General features: G+C 37.9%; 1 protein-coding gene across 4 annotated transcripts in view; it reads right to left on the reverse strand.

Annotated features, from left to right (window-relative positions):
- Positions 1 to 15,284, reverse strand: part of LOC134212900 (PRL-1 phosphatase) — a 179,562-nt gene that overhangs the window by 65,694 nt on the left and 98,584 nt on the right. For 3 of the 4 annotated variants that reach the window (XM_062691205.1, XM_062691207.1, XM_062691208.1), the window contains exon 3: positions 11,885 to 11,899. The gene's annotated coding sequence lies outside the window, so the exon portion shown is untranslated. Of the gene's footprint in view, positions 1 to 2,470; positions 3,512 to 11,884; positions 11,900 to 15,284 lie in introns of those variants that run through there. The other variant, XM_062691206.1, reaches the window with a different exon arrangement.

The raw sequence follows: 15,284 nt of genomic DNA on the forward strand, positions 1-15,284 counted from the left end.
TCCTGCTGCATTACACCCCTCATTTGAACATTGCCGCATCGTTGCGTTCATCAAGCACTCATTAACTGTTATTAACTGCAAGATTGCTAATCCAATTTACCAATTTTGCATTCCTACATCATAAGACAATTTCGGTACTGCTGGTTCTAGGTTAGTTGTAGATGTAGGCTTTTTGCGTCCAATAGGGAAGTCCGAAAAATCCTACATCGTACCAATGATCGAACGCAGTTGCTTTCAACATGGTCTTGTTTCGTAGTCTCGCATCGTACCGCCAGGCTAAGGAATGCACACCAGGACTAAAAACTTATAAGCATTAAGATAGCACTATATGGCTGATATGGCGAAATATACAACTTATTGGTAACTTGGGTAGAGAAACTCCATAAAGAATCCCTGGAGGAAAGCGTTAAAAAATCGTGGAGTTTCAGAAGAGATAATTGAAGAAATTTCTGTTGAAGCTCCTGGAGAAATATCTGGGGGAGTTCATGGAGAAATTCTTCAACAGAGTTTTGCATAATTATTCAAAATTACCAAATTTCTATTCTTAAGATGACTCGAAGGAATTTTCCAAATTCTTGTAGGGTTTCTTGAAAGATTTTCTGTAAGAATCAATTGAAATCCAAAATTTGCGGGGAGATCATTTGGAAATAAACGAAATATAGAACAACTAACAAGGTGTCTTATTCCGAAACGAGTCAACTTAAAACGCAATAATTAATAACAGCAAACAACAAAAATTATCTTTGTTTATTTTTGTTTTCTAAAACGCACACTTTGTTGCCACACGCATTCACTGGCGTCGCCAGCTATTGTTATTTGGTGGGGCACCACTTGGCGCAAGAACAATAGCCTATGAGAACAATGGTGTGATTGCATCGTGTGGTGCCCCACCTCTGTCTCCGCCAGTGCACGCATTGTCAACAATACAATAGCTACACATAACTAACTAATAACGAAGGAATTTACACCCAATTTTTTTTTTACAACGTTGGTATTCGTTAACTTCCCATTTAACCTGATCTGTCACAGCTCTTTAAATACCACCTGAATTTTCTTTAATTTTTTGTGAATTTTTTCATGGGGTTAACTCATAGTTTCATTAACGCTAAAGGTCTTAATCGACTAAAACCCACCCGTGTAAAAAAAGAATTGGGTGTAAAACCAATATATACTAAATGATATTGATTGTATATACCACAAAGGACCATGGATCCGTTAAGTGTTATACACGCCTGAGCCTACCAAATAAACGTTCAGGCATTACAGAGCGTACCGGATAAAAGCTAGTAGACATTTATTTTGAAACGTAAATGTCAAAGAATAACCAATATTCAAAACCCACCATGATTAGTTTTAAAACCATTTGTCAGTCATCGATGAACTACTGAAAATTGACAGTCCTCGTGCCTAACGACTACTTCCTTGAAATGTAACCGTGCAAGACTGTCAACCGCAACCGGTGAAAATGACATGAGTTGCAAAGGCTTATCGTATCTTTTAATCGTTAAGTGCAAAATGATTGCCTTCTGCTAGGGTAATAAAATTCTCTTTTCACCCCCATAAAATTTAACCGAACCGTTCAATCATGTTATCTTTCGTTGCACACAAACGACAAAACCCTTACAGTATGTGATGCGCGGTATCTATCCACCTAACGATCCTCAAAAACACAAATCACATACACGCGCACCGGTACTTCATACACATTTCGTTGTCATAAACGTGTTTCCCTTCAGAGGAGTTCTATATGTGTCCTGCATATAGTGCCAGCAGGTTCTCCACAAACACGAACCAGAATCATAACAATCACTTTTATCACCACACACCTCTCCGTAGCAAAACAACCGTGAATGATGCAGCCGTGTACCTGTTTTCTTATGGATTTTCTCCCTAGCTAGTTCGGATGAGAAAAATATGCATCAGCGATATGACCCGATTATGGAAAAATAACAAAACTAATGATTCAGCTAGGGTTATTAAACTTTTGAAGATAGATTTTAACGAGTAACGCTCATTTTATTCAACATATAAATGTAGAAAACAAGCACACTACAGGAATCATAACGGAATCACATATCTATAACGATCACAAAATTACTTATATTTTGTATTCCTAACAATCCAAGTTATTTACACAGTTGTTGTTGTGATTTGCCTTGCAGCAATCTTGATCGTATTCAAATTGCTTTCAGGTAAATAAAAACAACAACAGATAATTGCAATTATAATCAAACGTCGGATTATCCCACCGATAGCAATTGTCTCAAACCCAAGCAAATAAATAACTCATGCTTGAGGCGAAGTTCTCTCCCGCTGGGAACAAAGTTCAGCGAAAATTTCGCATCGGCTATCAATTCCACGAAACAAACGGGGTATCTCGACGGGCGCCATTCACTATTTTACGACTTTCCTAATACGGCGAAGCTGACCTTGTTATTCTACAAAACCCATATCAATCTAAAGATCGTACCTTGCCGAGTATGGAGAAAATGTTCGCCTTTTCCAGTTGACCTACTTTCGCGCAAACTCGCGAATTCGGTGAGCTTCTGATGTTGTTTTTTCTTCACCTCCGGATACACTTCTTGCACTTCAAAAACCGTCAACGCACAGCTCGATAATAATGGATGGTGTCGCGTCGCCAACGGGGACCACTACAGACGGGACTAATAGTTTATAAACACTGCACTTCCAAGAGTTTCGCACGATTCACTGAGCTTCGCACTGCACACCGATTGTTGCGGATGGCGGCGAAGTATCTCACTTTCTCCAGTCGATGGCGCTCATGTCACACTCTCCTTGAAGAATGCACTCGATTGCAGTGCGGATGGTTGCAGTAGATGCTGCCGTTGCGGTTGCCGCTGGCGTCGATATCCGACTCTGATGTCCGCAACAGTGGGAAACTCGACACAGCACCACCAGTCTGAGACGAAGACGAAAACGAAAACGACGACGTTGTAGTTGACTTTGGGGGGACCTTGCCGTCCCGCACAGTCAGTCATGTAAAATAGAGTGAGTGGTGGCAAGCAAGAATTCGCACACTCGAGAGGCAACCGTTTCCACTGCTAGCGATGATGCGGATGCTGCTCTTATGGCGGGCTCCCTTTCAGAGACAACTTTCTAGCTGATTTATTTGAAAACGAAACACAAACCGAGCCTGCGGCTTGCCAATTTCTAATTGAAAAACTTTCCCCCGTTATCACTGTTTCATGCGGTAATCACCAGTTTTTAGTTTGCACTTGGTAGTTCTCAATAGCATTATCCCGCAACTAAATGCGCGCACTCGTTTTGAAACAAGGAACTACACTAGGCTCAGATTACACTTCGACGCGAATCTTTTACGGTAACCCGCACTCGTTAACCTGTTGCACAGTGCAAACCAGTTGCTCCAGTATTCGTCCGATGAATGCGATTGAGCGTCGAGTTTGAGCCACCTTTCAATACGGAAACGAACGAAGCGTTAAGCCGCTCACTGACTGGCTCTGCTACACCGACTATTCGTATTCAGTACCGTTCAGATGAAGCTTCAACACCAAACTAAATCATCCCGCGATAGGAGGATGGCGCTGAAGTCAAATTCAACATCCATACAACGATACAACAGCGTCATATGGCGTCATCATCGTCGTCATTCGACCACCTACCGTGCGTCTCCATTGTTCGTAGCCATTAGGCAGCCCAGCGCAGATCGTCTCTATTAGGGCTGTAGGACGATGATGGGACGATTGGATGAGCAGTCGGATAGACGTCACTATCAACCCGCATAACCACGATTGTGAGGAAAGGCGGGGGAAAATGCTACGAGTTGTACGATTGTTGTTTTACAAGAGTGGGAATAACCTAAACGAATGCTGCTGTAAATCTTCAATTGTAAAGATATTTATTAGTATTTCTACCCCAAGCGGCATGTAATGAGCATAACTGGTTCATGCCACTTCAAAATTGCAGCAAGCAATAATTGGAAACCTTTACATATTAAATTTTGTTATGCTTTGCCCGAACGCACATAGAGGTAAAACGAACTTTAGCTGTAGGTAAATATTTTAATGATCAGCGCACTACGCGTCCGTCTTATCATTCAAATAAATAAATATATCTAGAGGGGATTGTTGGATTAACACCTGAATGACTTTCTGTAGGAAATATAGAAGATTTTGAATGAATTTCTTCAAGGATGTCTGAAAACGGTTCTTAAACCCCCAGAACCGTTCGAGAAACATGCAGAAGGGTTTCTGAAACATTATTAACAGGACAGGACAGTTGCCCTAAAAAAAAGTAATTTAAGGCGTGAGAGGTAAAATGTCGTTCAAATAACATCATCTTCAAATGACACTTGACGTTTTGTAGATATTCCATTCTCTACCCTTGGATACTATATTTGAAGCCACGTGTACACAAATATACGACTACCCAAACAAAAACATTTTAAGTGAATTCGCTTCTAAAAGAGTTTAGATAAATTAGTTCAATGACATACAGATGACTTTCTACAGTACTGGTTCTGAACCACCCATAGAATTAGTCGAGGAACAAGAGGATGAGTTTCTGAAACAATAATAAAAAGTAATTTACTGCTTGAGGGATGGATGAACTGGAAATATTATGTAAGTTACAATCATATTTTTTTCAACTCTTTAGTTCTTTGATGTTAGAAATTCAAACATAAATGCTTTAATTCCTAAATTGACCTTTCCCGTTAAACATTGTTATTCGCTGAATCGATTCTTCGGCTAATTTAAGGTCAACTTTTCCAAAAACCCCGTTTGACGCTTAAAAGTATTTGTAAAATATAAAACAACATCGGAGGAATTTTTCACGCGGGTTCACACGTGCAGCACTTTTTCGGTTTTTGTTTTCGATTTTAAAAATAGTTGGAGGCTTAAAAATATCCTAATTTTCTCCTAAATTTCTCAACCCCTTAATTCCTCAATTAATCGACAACCTCAATTCTTCAGTTCCTAAATTCCGTAACACGGCAATTCCTCAATTTCTCATTGCCTCAATACCTGAGTTCTTGAATATATCAGCTTATTTATTCCTCAAATACTGAACCAATTCTCCAATTCCTATATTTCAAATTTCTTCAACTCTCCAATTAAAAAAAAGTCTCAAATCCACAATTTCTCAAGTCCTCTTTTCGTCAATTGTTATATTCTTCAAAGCCTCGAATCATCATTTTTTTCATTCCCAAATTCCTATATCCCTTAATTTCTCCATTCTTTAACACCGCAATTCTTCAGTACCTTAATCATATAATTCCTCAACTCCGCAATTCCCCAATTTATCAATTCCGCAAATCCTGAATGCTTTATTTTGTCAATTCCTCAATCCCTCAATTCACCAACTCATCAATTCCTCGGTTCCTCAATTTCTCGAATCCTAACTCCTTCATTACTAATCTCTTTAGTTTCTCAGTTACTCATATCCTGGATTCTAAAATTCCTTGAATCCGTTTCCCCAATTCATCAATTCCTCTAACCCTTTAACTCTAACCTCAAATTCTTGTTATCCATAATTCCTTGAATTCTCAAATCCTCAATTTTTCTAATTCCTAATACCTTAATTCCTGCTCAAATTCTGAATTCCCTATTTCGTCAATGCCCCAATTCCTTAATTCCTTAATTGCCCAATTACTTAATTTTTTGAATTACTCAATTCACCAGCTCTTCCATTCCTTAGTTCTTCAATTTCTTAAATCCCCAATTTTTCAAATCTTAACCCCTCAATCCTCTATCCCTGTTTCTCAGTTACTCAAATCTTTAATTCCACAATTTCCCAATTTTCAAACTTTTCATTTCCCCAATTCATCAATTCCTCGAATTCATCCCCGAGTAGCACACATGAAATACATAGATCACAGTAACTTATATATGCCCAGATTTAGTCACAATTAAGTTGCTGCAACCAGACTTGCTTGACTTGTGCTGCTTGGGTCAATTCTTTTAATTCTTATTATCCATAATTCCTTTATTTCTCAAATCCTCAATTTCACAAATCACCAATTCCTCAGTTCTTCAAATCATAAATTCCTTAATTCATCAGTTCCATTTACAACTCCGCAATTCCACAACTTCTCTATTTTACAATAAATTCCCCAGTTCCTCTATTCCTCAATTTCTTATTTTTTTTCAAAATTACATTATTTTAATTTCCATATTGCTTCTTCGATTTTTAAATTATTGAATTATTTTATTCTTCTATTGTTCAAACCCTCAGCTCCTTAGAATCTCAGTGCCTCATTTTATAATTTTTTCACTTCATCATTTTCTCCATTTATTAAATTCTCGATCTCTCAAGCCCTTAATTCCTCAAGTCCTCAAAATATCAATTCCTCAATTTCTCAATTCCCCAATTGTTCAACTCCATAAATCCATTGTTCGACTCCATTCCTCAATTCCACAATTTCGTGAATTTTCAAGTCTTCAGTACATCAGTTTCTCAATTCTCCACTTCTTTAACTCCGCAATTTGTTAATCAAACAATTCCTTCATAACTTAATTCTTCAATTCGTCAAATCCCCTTTCCTCAATTCCTCAATACTTGATTTTTTTTCCATCCTTCGATTTGTCAATTCCTCAACTCCTCAAATCCTCGAATATTCAATCCTTAAATTCCTCATGTCTTCAATCTCATAGTTCCTCAATTCCTTAACTACTTTATTCCTGAATTCCTCAATTCTCGTATCTTTAATGCTTAAATTTATCAATTCCTAAATAACACAGTCCTTTAATTTCTCAATTTCCAAAATTTCTTAATTCCTCGATTTCCTAATTCTTCAAATACCCTTCACCCCAATTATTCGATTGCTTTGAGCCTCAAGCTTTAAATTATTGAAATTCTCAATCCCTCGGTTCTTCAGTTCCTCAAATCATCAAATCAACGGTTTCTTCAATCCTCAAATTCATAACTTCCTAATTCACTTTTCTTCTTAAGTTTCTTCACTCCTCAATTCGTCATTTCCACCATTCAACAATGATTCAACTCCGCAATTCTTCAATTCCATATTCCTTCATCGATTTCTTGTTTCTGAGTTCCTCAGTTCCCCAAGTCCTCAAATCCTCAATTTCTTAATTCCTCAATTTCTCCATTCTTCAAATCCGCATTTCCTCAATTTCTCAATTGCTCAAATCCTCAATTCTTTAATTATTCACTTCCTCAATTCCAGAAATCGTCAGTTCCTCCAGTTTCTCAATTCCTTAATTCCGCAAACCTCAACTCCTCAATAACTCAATTCTTCAATTTGCCAGTTCTTCAGTTTCCCAATTCAACAATTTCTTGATTCTTCGAATCCTCAATTTTTTAATTCCCGAATCCCTGAATTCCTGAAATCCCCAGTTCCTTTATTACTTAACTCCTCAATTTATCAGATCCTCAATTCTCGAACTCAGCAACTCTACAATTCTTCATTTTCACAAATCCTCAATTCCTTAATTTCTTTATTGCTTAATAACACAGTTCCACATTCCTCAAATCCTCTAACGCTAAATGCCTCATTTCCCCAATTCCTCAATCGCTAAAGTCCTCAATTATTGAATTAGTCAATTTATCAATCCCACAGATCCTTGATTCTTCAGCCATTTTTTTGAATTTTCTAATCCTTAGCTTCTCAATTCCCAAATTCCCTTGCATATTTCTCAAATTCTCAGTTCCTCAATTCCTCAATTCCTCAACTCCTCATTTCATCAGTTGCTCTCTTCTACAAATTCTCAATTTCTCAATTCCGTAATTCCACAATTCTCCAATTCCGTAATTCCTCAAAATAAGATCCCTCAATTCCTCATTTTCTCAATATATCCCTCAATTACTCATTTACTGCAATTCCTAAATTGCTCAAATACTCAATTATGCAAAAATACAATTTCTCGATTCCACAATCCGCCAGCTCCTCAGTTCCTCAGTCAATCAATTCCTCAATTCCTCATTTACTAAATTTCCTTATTTTTCAATTCCTATATTCATTAGTTCATTATTTTCTCAATTCATTAACTCCACTGTTCGTCAAATCCCTAATTCTTTAATCAATTCCTTAGTTTTTCAGTTCCTCAATTCCGCACTTTTCCAATTCCTTAAATACACTATTTCTTAATTCATCAATTCATAAATTCCTCAACTCTTCAAATCCACATATCCCAATTTCTCAATTGCTCTAGTCCTTCTACAATGATTCATTTCCTCAATCCCTCAAATCGTCAGCTCCTCAGTCTCTCAACTCCTCTAATTGTCGATTCCTCAATTACTCAACTCCTCAATTCATCAGTTCCTTAGTTCCTCAATTCCTCAACTTCTTTACTCCCCAATTCCTCACTTTCTTTATTTCTCCATTCCACCATTCCTCAATTATTCAAGTCCTACAATTCCTTAATTTCTCTTTCTTGTATCCCCAAATCCTCAATTCCTCAGTTCTTTAACTCCGCAAGTCATCAAATCTTTAATTCTTCAATTCTTCAATAAATTTCTTAGTTCTTCTATTTCCCACCTCCCCAATTCTTCAAATATACAATTTCTTAATTCCCCAATTCACATTTTTATTAATTCTTCAAATCCATAAATCTAGAATTTTTGTTCCTCAAATCCTCGATTCCTCAATTACTCAACTCCTCAATTCCTTAGTTCATCAGTTCCTTTATTCCTTAATTCCACAATACTTCAATCCTCAAGTCGTGAACTTTTCTCTTCCCTAATTTCTTAATTCATCAGCTCCTTAATCTCTTGATTCATCCACTCCTCAATTCATCAGTTCCTCAATTTCTCGATTCTTCAACTCAGAATTTCCTTATGCCCTCAAAACCTCAATTCCTATATTCTCAATTTCCTCAATCATTCAATTCCTCAATTTCTCAGCATTAGCATTAGCATTGAGTAATTCGCACAAATTCGTAGGTGGTACAAGCCAAGACTATTGTATGAGAGTAGCATCACTTTCATCCGTTACCACAGATATTGATTTGGGACTAATCACTATCTCTTAGATGGAAGCAATGTACTCTTCAATAGTCGAGATCTGTCCTGGCCACGTCCTTGCGAATGCTGAGGAAGGGGAAGGATGGTTAGTTGGACACCTACTTAAGAAAGATGCAGAGAACTCTACGACCTCTCATAGGTGCCACGGGAGGTTTTAGAATTGTGTGGGAGGTTATTAACAGTAGGAATCGTTTTGGTAGAACGTGAAACACAGAAAGAACTAAGATAGAAATACAAAGTAGGAAAGGGACGAGCCTGGAATTGAACCCTCGACCTCCTGCTTATAAGGCAGAAGCAGTAGCCACTATACCACCGAGCTCGTCGTCATTCAATTCCTCAATTTCTCAACTCCTAAATTCAACAATTTCTGATTCCCTCAGACACTCAGTTTCTCAGATCATTTGCCAATGTCTGAATTGGATTATCCCTCAATTCTTTAATCATTTCAATTACTTCCTCAGCCCCTCAGTTTATCAGTCCCTAAATTCCTCTATTCCTTAATTACACAATAATTTGTATCATCAAATCCTCAAATTCTCAATTCCTCAGTTCCTCAAATTCTCGATTCCTCTATTACTGAACTCCTTAATTCCCCATTTTCTTTTTTCCTCAATTCTTCAAATCCGTAATTTCTTAATTCCTCAAATTCTCAATTTCCCACAATTTCTTAATTCTTCAATTCGTCAAATCCTCTGTTCTTCAATTCGTTCATTACTTTGTTCCTCTATTCTTAAATTCCTCAGTTCCTCAATTTATCAATTACGCAATTCTTTGAATAGTCAAATCCTCAATTTCTCAATTCCCCAAATCCCCAGGGTTATGAGAAATATAAAATACGACCTTCACAGTCTCTTCATTACTGTGTGGCGATTAGAATGTGTGGCGATTAGGTAGAACACTCGTCCAGCGATTTGAGTAAAAATGTTCTTAGTGGATTGAGCGCTCATCTCATCTAAGTCCCATAAGGGCAGACACGGTACTAATTTTAGTACAATAAGGTTGTTCTGAGGTGTTCATAGATGATCGTGCACTCATCTGAGTCCAACGAAAGAGGGCGCAGAATCCAGTTGAGTACAAAATAATTGTTGTGAGGCACTCGTAGTGGATTGAATGCTCCTCTGATTGCCATGAGGGCGAACGCGGTATCGATTTCAGGACAGAATGTTTGATCTGAGATCTGAGCCATTCTTAGTGGATTGAAAGCTCATCTGAGGTCAACGAGGTCGAAGGGAATATAAATTTTAGAATATATGTTTTTTTTTTCTGAGGCGTTCATAGTGAATTAGGCGCTCGTCTGAGGCCAATGAGGGTAGAAACAGTCTATCTTTAAATAATTTTCTTCTCTTTAAGGGAAGCAATTAGAAAAGCGTTTTTGTAAGAATGTTGAACTTCCAAAATAAAAATTATCTTGAAACAGCTTGTTCGCAGCTTGTCAGCATGGAACAACCAAACATCAAATACAAATGTTTTTATGTTTATATTTTCATCCTAAATGTCTAATGTGGAATGTCTAAATGTAATTTTTAAGGAATACAGTAATAGTCCAATTCAAGACAAAATTTTCAAAACGACTTATCTGCTTTTGTAAACAAAGATTCAAACGACGATTTGACGAATCTGATAGCTCTCCCACGCAAACCAACACCACCAACAGGTAGCGGAAACCTTCACCTACCTATTGGTGGTGTTGGTTTGCGTGGGAGAGCTACCAGATTCGTCAAATCGTCGTTTTAATCTTTTTTTACAAAAGCAGACAAGTCGTTTTGAAAATTTTGTCTTGAATTCTGTCACTCCCTTCGTGAATTTTAGAGTGATAAAATACAATTTATGACAAAATCAACATTTGATAAAAGTTTATATTTTCCATTGTTTTAATTCATTGAACAAATATGTAATACAATGTTGAGCCGATTTTACATATCCCCGATTTTCCCTTTCCCCGATTTTCCCTTTCCCCGATTTTATCACGTTTTTGATTTTGTCACATAGAAAAAAAATTGAAAATTCTAATTCTTTTTATTTTCGTAAATAATACCGCAAACAACAATGATTTTCATGAAATAACAATTACCGCTTGTGGTTTATTATGAATGACTTCTGAGTACTTATGAAGAATTCTGTAAGCATTTTCGACAAGAACGCATTCTGGCTTTCCAAGGCATGAACTGATTAATATGTATTTGTGAAATGAATTCTAAAATTGAAAATGAAAATTGTTCCGATTTTGTCACATCTCCTATTTTATCATCAGGGTGTGATAAAATCGATATGTTACTGTAATCTGTTTATGTCTTGGATGTTCTTATATTCTGCAAATTGTGTATGTCTTCAACAAGGTTAGTAGGAATCAACAACGATAATAATGACTTTGAATTACTTTCGAAGCATGGAGACGTTTCTAAATTGAAAATAGTTGTATTTTTTTTATCAAAAATGTTCCTCATTCGATTTGTATATGGCATTAAAGCTTTCCTCAGCTTTAATAATGTTCTAAGAGCCGATTTCTTCACCTTTGCTTAGTGCTTAAACCAGGTTTAATCGTATGGGTAAGCACCGCTTAAGAGTTAAGCGGAGGTGAAGAAATTGGCCCTAAATGAATGAAATGAGCTTGAAGAAATGAAAATAACATAAAACACTAAAATAGTGTTTCAACAGTCGGGGACTCGCAACATCGAAAAAAGCACGCTTATTACACTCAATACGGGCGAAACTGCGTGCCTGAACCAGGGCAATGCGAGTCGGGACTCACATGATTCTGGATTACTCGTGCAGTCCCGCTGCTCTTGTGAACAACAAGCGTACTTTTTTATGGTGTTGCACTTTTTACAAAGGTGCGAGTCCCGTAACGTTAAGCAAATGATATGAACAGTCTATGTGGTATTACAAAAATAGGCACGTATGTAATTAGATTAAAGGAAAAACTTACCGTTTTAGTAGATTTCTGAAAAAGACAAAAAGAACGAAAAGTTCGTTAGTAATATGTAAAGAACAAATGAAACGAGCTCTCGCATATTGATGTAATAATAGTTAAACATTATTTTGGTTTTTTAAATTCTCGCTTACATTTATCTCATCGTAAGTTGAACTTTAAACTCAACGGATGTGCGATGCTATGCAAATCTAAAACCGAAATGAATCTATATACCGGAGGTATATAAAGTCTTTGCGAGCAAATATATACACACCATCTGATACTTGGAAAGAGAACGATTCCCATTCCGTGAACCCCAAACGCTAGTATTCCCACACTCATATCCAATGATAATTTACGATGTCCACCGTGTGTGTGTTTCGCACAACCGGCTTCCGTAGGCGGGCCAATGTCGACAGTTCACCTATGATGATTTTCAAGCAATATGTTCGATGTTTCAAGCATTCTCTAACATTCTCCTACAAAATTTGAAAACAGCATTAGAATATTCTATATGTTACTGGAGGATCAATGGCATAACTTTACTTTCATACGTTTCTGACTACTTTTTTTCTCAGAACCTGTACAAAATCCACTGATCGAGGCAGACAATACAAGAAAAATACATTCGCTTCTGGGAACATTTTGTCACATGATTTCCTCTGAACGCAAAGCGTTCAAAGTCACGATGCCGATATCATATGAGCGGCTGGCTATGGGGAAACAAACTCGTCAATAGGCGTTGGATTCTAGCGAATTTTGCACCTGCTTCCCTTATACATGCAAGTCGCGGCATGATTTACATATCTACGCGCGTGGGGTTGAATGGTGATCATGATGATGATGATGATGATGATGATGATGGGCCGGTCGCGTTGGAGGCGGAACAATTCTAGGGACTACGGAAAATAACCGTGCAATGCGTAATAGAGGTGCCTTTTAGCAGCCGTCCGTTAACGCCGTGTAGGTTGGTATAGGTACTAACTTGATGATAGAGGACTCGGCTGCCTACGGCTAAGTGGAATCTATATGGCAATGTAATTAGTTCGTTTAGCGAGCTGGCAAGTTGACTTGTTTGCAGTAGCGGAGAACTAACGAACTTCCTACTAGAACGGTAGTTGGCACCGTTTTAGAAGCAATGGGTGGCAATCTTACATTGCAATGTGAATATTTTTTGAAGTTTTGTGTACAACTGTCGAACTGTCGGTTCAATTAGTTTAGTCAATAAGCTTGTATAATAGCATGTAAACAAGACCTGATAGGAATTCGAAAAGTCACCTTACTAGTCATCCAAAACATTTTACTCTACAAACAATCAAATGTGATTCAGATCGAGCTACAGACAAAAATGCAAACAAATTAGTATGGTTGCCGAGATTTTTTTCTTGATGGGAATTAAGTTACGGCGCCAGTCACTGCTTCGACGATGGCAGACTGAGATTCAGTGCCGCGCGAGAGCGAAATGCTAATTGCCGTAAGCACGACTGAACACGTTTGCCTCAGCGTGGATGCCAAACTCAATTATCAACAATTAAGCCCCTTATATTGATAAGCTTCGCAATGGGAACTGAGCATCCATCAAAGTGATAGATGGATCGGATGATGTCAGCCGGGGCAAACAGATTTGAATGTCGTGAATATTAGCCACTGATGCAACGTATGAACATTCTATAATGCAACCGCCATCAATCACTAGAGGGGAACGGTGTTTGAATTTCATTTTTTCGTTTGAGAAAATGCTAAACGAAAATATATTGAACATGTGACTACACCCAACCAGCGGATGTTAGGTTTTCTTTTATTTTATATCAGAACTTACCGAAATTTGTGTAAGAACCGGGTGTATGCGAAATTGCTAGATTCATATTCAAAATAATGCAAGTTCTTTTGCATGTGTTGTAAGAAAAGCTTGCACAAATATAGTCACGATGCTGCACTCATGATAGCGTCTATGTTTACATCGATAGCGCTTAGTGTCTGATTCGTTAACGGTACATTTCCAGCTAGGCTGGTTGTGGTGTCATTGGGGAGGCGCTCGTCGACAAACACGCCAGCAAAGTTGATCGAGAGTAGATTGCAAATCATTGTAGACAATGGGATACAGCCTCCCCTGGTAACATTGAAAACAGAAAATTCTTATCCGCTTATCCATGAATACCATATGGATCAACCAAGCATACAGCCTACAAGGGAAGAGTGTGGAACTTGGTGAGCTTTTAAGAACGACCTCTTTAGTTCTTTTCAACAAACAAAGATTATTTCAGTTCAATCAAAGGTAATTGCCTATTTCCGGGGATTAAACCACCCGACTTGGACGTTAATTTACAATGTTATGAAAACTCATATGTGGATATGTACGTTATGTGGAAGATATTAATTTGGAAAATGTATTGGAGGTAACCACTTTCCCTTCAATGGGACTCGAACCCATGACCCTACAGTACGCTAGACTGGTGATTATTTGCCATCTACGGAACCCTACTTCTACAGTCAGTCTGAAAAATCTTTTTTTGGAAACATGCCTGTCAATAACATACGTCGAGATGCGAAAAAAAGTTTGTTCAACGATATTTGCGTCGACTGGGTCAAGGGTACGCAACCAACTCGAGTCAGACAGCACTTCGATGATACTGCAGTTATCCGGCCGGCGAAAAACATATGACACAGCGGTTGAGGTACTTACGAATTTGTGAACTTCGTCGTTCTCAACTGTAATTACTAGAAAGGAATGTAGAAAAAGAGCTGCGGAAATTAATGGAGCGGTGTAACGGGTACTAATGAACCAAAGATCCAGCAAGTGATTATTAGTATCAACAATGCAATTAACTTGAGAAAGAATTACAGTACTGTAGTTATCCAGTAACCTGAGGGATCCCGAGTAAAATGAGGAATGGTCCTGAACCAGATGCCAGAAATTGTTCATGCGGCTTCTGCAACTTGGAGATGCGATCTCCGAAGCAAATAAGGCTGATCGACAGTGCTCGTCAAGGACTTCTATGTCTTCAGTATGGTCTAGAGGAATGTACACCGCACAAATAAACAATCTACGATCTCCGAGCTGGATAGCTAATCAAATCTGCTCCACAGACGCCTTCAATTACTCATGCTTTCAGCCTGGAGCTTACCCTAAGGTAATATCAACTCCTGGATGCCTGTTCGCAAAATAATGACATACGATGTGTTGCAAGCCATATTTCCTTTTTTTTTGTAAAACTGGTTTACCGGGGGGTCAAATATCACGATCAATGGAGAGAGATCCTTACGAATGTTTTTATGTTATAGTCCTGTCATCTCATATGGGACTTTCTGATTCGATCCTTCTCAGCTTGCTATTCCACAACTTCGGCAACTTGGTAGCTTCCCTTAGGATTATTTGCCAGTACTGTTTCCAAGTTCGTCAGTTTAAACCAAGTGC

The sequence above is a fragment of the Armigeres subalbatus genome, chromosome 2 (genome assembly GCF_024139115.2).
Source record: "Armigeres subalbatus isolate Guangzhou_Male chromosome 2, GZ_Asu_2, whole genome shotgun sequence".
In the NCBI taxonomy this organism is placed as follows: Eukaryota; Metazoa; Arthropoda; class Insecta; order Diptera; family Culicidae; genus Armigeres; species Armigeres subalbatus.